This window comes from Anneissia japonica, unplaced genomic scaffold (genome assembly GCF_011630105.1).
Source record: "Anneissia japonica isolate Jap-2015-1 unplaced genomic scaffold, ASM1163010v1 scaffold585_len4108843_cov191, whole genome shotgun sequence".
Lineage (NCBI taxonomy): Eukaryota > Metazoa > Echinodermata > Crinoidea > Comatulida > Comatulidae > Anneissia > Anneissia japonica.
In genome coordinates this window covers 3,790,249-3,797,290 of record NW_022716829.1, presented here as the reverse complement: position 1 = coordinate 3,797,290, position 7,042 = coordinate 3,790,249, and positions in this window count along the sequence as shown.

Below are 7,042 nucleotides of genomic sequence, written 5' to 3'. Positions count from 1 at the left end.
TCTAATTTTATCTGATAAGATTTTTTTTTTTTTTTTTTTTTCAAATCAGCATCGCAATTAAGAATATAGACAAAAAATATCACATATTTCATTGGTAAGTAATATCAGTATCTATGAATTGAAACTTCGGGTATGAAATAGTTGTCCGATATGGGGAGTGTGGGAGTCGAGTGGAAGTGTGGTCATTCCCCATAGGCTTTTGGGAGACCCTGCTATTGTCTTTCCTTTTACCTGTCTGTTGTGTATATTAATTTAATGTTTTTTTTTTTTGTTTTTTTTTTAATAGTTTTTCCATTGTACAAGTATCCTTTACAGATAATGAGATACAATAGTATATTTATTTCAACAAAAAAGATTGAATGCTTCAATGAAGGAATGAATGAATTAATTAATTAATTAATACAAGTAATATTGTAAATTATTGTTCTATTTGTTTACTTGGAAAATTATACTGTGTATATGAGATTTAGTTTTTTTTTGGCAATGTTGCTTTTTATTCAAATAGTTATAATTTTTCTCTTTCATATAAACATACTTTTTTGAAAACTAAAATAATTATTATCTTTAATACGGTACTTATGGAATTATAGATATGTCTATTTTGTGATAGATTAAAAAAAATAACTATAGCTTAATTATTATATTTCAAATATTGAAAAATTGTATTATCTTAATATATTTCCTATTTAGTAGTTCTTGTTTTCCTAAACACCTAATTATTTAATGACATTTTTTACTATAAATTCCATTCAAAATAATGTCAGTATTTATGTGATTATTTATGGTAGTCTATGGACACAGACATTAACATTATTTTATTAGCAGTCATTATTTTTTTTTTTTTTTTGCCAACTGATGCAACTGTTCCGTACAGTACTGCTGAATTGATCAAAGTAATAAATCATGCAGCAATACGTGGTGCCATGTGAGTTATTGAAAATGCTTTATGAGACCCTGAAGGTAATATCTCCAAGGTGAAAAAAACGCGCATGTGTATAACTGAATCTCCATGGTGACATCATGAAGCTTTTGTATCCATAGCAATGCCATGTAAATATTAACTTCATGGTCTCCATAGTAATATGGAAATAACCTCAGTGAGACACCATGTTCCCCTGTTGTAACATACTTTTGACTCCATGTTATAAACGTATTTATGGTTATGGTATATTTCGTGTCCGCGGTGATAGTTACCGTCTCCATGGTAACACGAAGAAGTCCTTCGTGACAGGGGTTGTGTCTATAATTATGATACAGTATACCTATGGTTACTGTGCTTTTGTTGAAGAGTTGCATTGTGGGTAATACTATGTCACATGGATCGAGACAGTTACAGTAACTACACAATATTGAATAAAGCCATGACGATATTGAATGCGACTTCGTATTTTCTTGTTTCTTTCTCTCATACATACACACACACACACACGCACACACACACACACACACACACACATATATATATATATATATATATATATATATATATATATTTATATATGTATATATGTATTTATATATTTATATATATATATATAATATATATATCAGAATCTAAAACCTCAAAGATGTAATTAAATTATTGAATTGCAACTTAAAGATTTAAGGCTGTTGAGAAATCTTGGAAAAAAGCCATTTCAACAAAAATCAATTACTTATTTAAAAGGTCAAATAATTTATTTTTCAATCGATGATGAGGTACTTTTTGCTATAAATTTCAACTAGATGTATTGAGCAATTTGGCGATAAAATAAATGTCTTGTTCAAACAAGTTAAAGATTTATTTAATAATACAAGGTTTTAATTTATCATACAGTGAGCAAAAATGTAACGATTTAAGCATCACACACTTGCTCAAATCCAAGAGCAGTCGGCAAATCATAGAGAATGGGCACAATTATCTCTATTCAATTTAATCGTAAAGTCGATGGACTTCCACGATCATGAGCATGTTGCTAAAAAAAAAAGTCACTGAACAAATCAGTAAGTGGTGATAATTTTGGTTTGGACCTCTGTCGGCAAACTTGAGCCACACATCAATGCCTAAGCTATCTCGTTCATCACCCCAATCCCTAAGCGCATACACACGTCTATGCATACACGTCTCTCTTTTGGTCTTCGGCAAATCTGTCAAGAAATTCTTGTCGCTTTCACTGAAAGCCTAACGGACAATTACGAACACAATTGCAACATCCTTCTCATTATTCATTAACAATATCCCCACTCCTACTATAGTAACTCCATTTTGAAGCATTTAAATTAATCTCACCCTGTCAATAATTTAAAAATCTGATGCATGAATCATATGATAGGCTTAATACAAAATCCACTTTTAAAATTAACTCTTACGAAAGGTAGAAAAGCTCACAAGCGTAAAGTTAAGCTTTTTTGTTACCATATACACGGTACCTATCCATGTGAATTATAACCATGATTAAAGGCCTAATGATTCCCATCAACATCCGTTGATTCTTCCTTTGATCATGGATATATCCTCCAGGCTTCGATTCCTGGCTCATGTATTTGTCTAATTAGCTCCTTCCAGCATGCATTACAGTCATCATCCTGAATTAGGGATTGTACCCGAAAATAACATGTAAATATTTTCACCTTCTATTCATGACTTTGGTTATAAGATGGAGGAATAATTAATGTACGCCTATGCATGCATAAAATATTAATATCGTCAGAAAAACAAATCGTCTCAACTGCCTACACACTTTAATATTATATACATATGCATATAGCCCTAAAGTTGTATGAAGTGAGAGACGAGTGCTTTTTAGAGATTGTGGGTTCAAATCCTACCCGAGACCTCATTTCTATACAACTAATAATTTCGTATACTAATACTAATATAATATATGTGTGTACGACTATATACTACCTGTCTCTACAGGTAGTATCCCTGTCTCTTATACACATCTAGATGTGTATAAGAGACAGTATTTATATTTATTTAACTTATAATAAATAAAATAAAAAATATTCTGATTAATTTAGGCTCTTTAATATAAGATATAATATAATTTAATTTCTTTTAAATTCTTGGTCCTACCTTTTTTCGGCGCCTTGAGACGATTTTATTGTGGAAGGCGCACTACAAATATCCCACCATTACCATTACCATTATTATATTGTAATTATTAGCATCGACATCATGATGATTAGCAGTAACAATAGAATTGGAGTAGTAGAAGTAACATTAGCAGTGCAAAACAGCAGCAGTAGAGTAGCAGTAGTATCATTATTAGTAGCAGTAACATTACCAGTAGTGCAGTATTAGTAGTAAGATTGGTAGTACAAAGGATAATAATCACTTAGCTGTGATTGTTACTGAAAAAAAAAATCGTGATTTAAATGTGGGCCTAAAGAAATAATTTACACAAAGGAAAGAAGAATACCTGTATATAAATATATATATATATATATATATATATACATATATATATATATAAATATATATAGGCATATATATCATATATATATTATATATATATATGTGTGTATGTATATATATATTTATAATATATATATTTAAATATATATAATATATATATATATATATGTATATTTATATATATACATATATACTCTTAAATTTTTTTGGACTTTTAATTGCATAACATTTTATTAATATCATATTTCTCTCGAGGGTCATAATGTGCCCACCAAAATACGTAATTACTCAGTGTTGCAATATTTAACTGCCATATCATTTAGGTAAGCACAGTGCCAATATTATCGGCCTTTCAAATATGTAGAAGCAGTGGATTAATATACACAAACGCTGAAATTAGCTTGCTAAAGTTTTTGTGTATGTTGATGGCTACAACGATGAATTGGCAAATACACATTAAAGAGAGTGTGTTTTCACGATGAAAGTGTTTTTTCATCGTCTGTTGCGGAGAAAGCAAATGTCTATATTTTGAGTGTGTATCGGGAGACTGAGGTGATGGAGTGGAGTTGTTGCACGCTCAATGACTTAATAATTTTCCAGAACATAATTATATTGGCTATTATTCGAGCATTTAAAAAGTATATATTTTGCTGTTCATAACAACTACGATTTAAATTTTCTCCGTTATTTTATTTTTTTTTATTGATAACTGAAGTCATTGCATTTGACACATACGTATTCAGCAGAGGATTTTCATAGAACTACATATTGGACCGTTAACCAGGCAGGGCGATGTGTTCGTCCACCCTCCCCAAAAATATAACAAATGTGAACATTTATTTTTTTTTTACATTCGATTCGATGCGTATACTTTTAGGACTACTTGTTCGAGCAATACGTGAATTCAATTTGGGAATTGATGTCATTAATGCCAATCTTGAAATAGTAGGTTTTTAAATTATTTTAGATTTGCTGAAAAGTCGCTTAATTGTTTTCCAAAACACAAATTCCCATTGGAGGTTTTCAATGCAGTTTTAATAGAACATGCTGCTGACAAGTTAAAGCCAAAAATCATACTCCGTGTGGAGAGTTGCTCTAATTTTAAAGATACAAGATAGAGACAGGAAGTTAACAGTTGAGTTAAGGCGGAAAGACCTAGACATCGAGTGCAGATCCTTACATTGTTGCTTGAGTCACGATACTGACTCATACATGCGTATTAAACTGACAGTCTACTTCGGTTAGAATTTTGTCAAAAATTATATGGACAATATTACCGTTTTTTTATCGAATACACGCCCCGGGGCGTTTAATGAATTTCTGACAGGGTGTTTATTTTAAGAAGGCTTATTCTTAGGAGGCGTATTTTTTTTTTTTTTTTTTTTTTTTTTGGGGGGGGTTTTTTTTTTTTTTTTTTTTTTTTATTAATTTATTTTTTTAAATTTATATTTATATTTTTTATTTATTTATTTATTTATTTATTTTTGGTGAAATGGATATGTATATACTGAAATAAACGCTCCTTGATTTCACTGTAAATGTTGAATTACAACACATAAATACCGTCCAAAATTGTTTGCGTGATCATAACAATTTATTGATCCAAACCAAGTGACAGAAAATGCAATTTTATTGGAGTGGAACATTAATAATTCGATTAAAAAATATACGTTTATTCGAGAGAAGCGTTTATTCCAAATGAGACTCAGAGAGGACATTTATTCGAGAAAGGCCTTTTTTTCAAATCAGGGTGTTTATTCGAATAAATACGGCAATACTTTCAGAAGTGCCAGACATGAGCGTTGATCGATGAGGACAGGGGGACACGTTCCCCACTTTTCAAGGTAGGTGTGGGGTATCATATCAATTGACCCTCCCCCCGCCAACTTTTCACCAATCTTCTGTAATTCAAACTCCACTTTTTAAAGCGAGTGGAAAGAACAACAATTACGAATGACTGTCATGAATTTTGTCTGTTGACTTGCGCTCTGTTCCAAGTGCGGTGCACCTTCTCCGGACCAAAACCGAGTATAAAAACGCATTTTTCTGTACATTTTGTATCCATCTAAGTATTAAAGCACTCCATTAATTTTATGGGTGCAACGTTTATTAGAGGCTAATGTTATTGTTAACACAATGTTCTGTACGTAATTGTTTATTAGGCCAAACTCAAAAGTGCACAATCAATACTATAAACGATTTATTCCTTTTGTATTTAAAGACCCGTATATTCTAGTGTCTAATAATATCTGCATACAGATTTCTGTTTTTCCTGATTTAAAAAAAAGTGTAGTTAGTCAATTGGATTTTATATAACCCTGATTAAACAATAATTATTTGTATCCTTTGAAATGGATAAAGCTATATATTTCTACTTATTTAAATAGTGATACACGTTTACGAACTCCGATATTACGTTGATGCAATCTCGCCATGACGTCATGATCAGAGGTGGCGCCAGTGGGGAGCCGGGCGCCCCCCCCCCCCCCCCCCACCCGTCGACGAGTAAAACCACAATTCGTCGGGGAGAAAAATATATGTATTTTCAACATATAGTAGACTCTAAAGTCGATTATAAGCCTTTGAAACCCCTAAATTCTGATATCTTTCGGGGGCCACTGGACCACTTTCCAAAAGATTTTGAGCGACTTCCGACCGCGCCCACCTTGCTCTTGTCGGGGACATCGGCTCAAACCCCTGCGGGAAATTCCTGACGCCACCCTTGGTCATGATAATGATAAATCAAGTAAATCACCTTTATATTTGTGAAATAAAAACGCTAATGTTTTGTGTGCTTTGTATTTCCCGGCCCTAGTCCTGTTTGATCGTAAAATAGACAGTAGTACTTACACTCACAATAGTCTTAGTAATTCTACTTACTTAATTGCACAAAAGAGAAATTCAAAAGGAGGAGAAAAGGAAAATCTTCTTGATTGATTTAAAAGTACTGTACATGCAAAGAGACTAAATTAGAGTAACTTTTCTAAGTTTATCTCGTTTGTTTTTCATGGTTCGAATACGTCACAAGCTAATCAGTAGATAATAAATCATTATTTTTATGATTGTTAATTTGCACAAAATATATAAATAATAAGTGGGCATGATTGTGATTACCAGGATAAATTGAAAAACTTTTTATGAGTATTTCGGTACCAGATCAAGGGGTCAGCCGGCCCAACCTCCGTAATCCTTATGGCTCAAGACTTATCCCCCCACTCCCACTCTCATCCACGGACGGATCGACACCCTTGGTGTCAGATGATGGTTTACAGAAAGTAGATCGAAACGAAGCTTGTAAATATAAATTATTACTACTGTACCGTAAATAAAATCAGATGATTTTTTTTTAATGTATTGACAATATTTTTCGTTATTTATTATTGTCATTATTTAGCCTAATGAGATACCTTTCGTTTTGATTTTCTTATATATATATATACAATGTAAAAACAAGGTAGCCGTTAACACTGTTAAATCATATATAAATCATTAAAGAAAGGTAAATACAGTGTTCGAATAAAGGACATAATAATACATCGTGTAGCATAGCTCTCAACGAATGTAGTCCTGTAAATAAATGAATAAAGAAATTGTGTAATAAAATGCCTCTGGCGGGATTCGAACCTGCGACCTCTCGCTGTC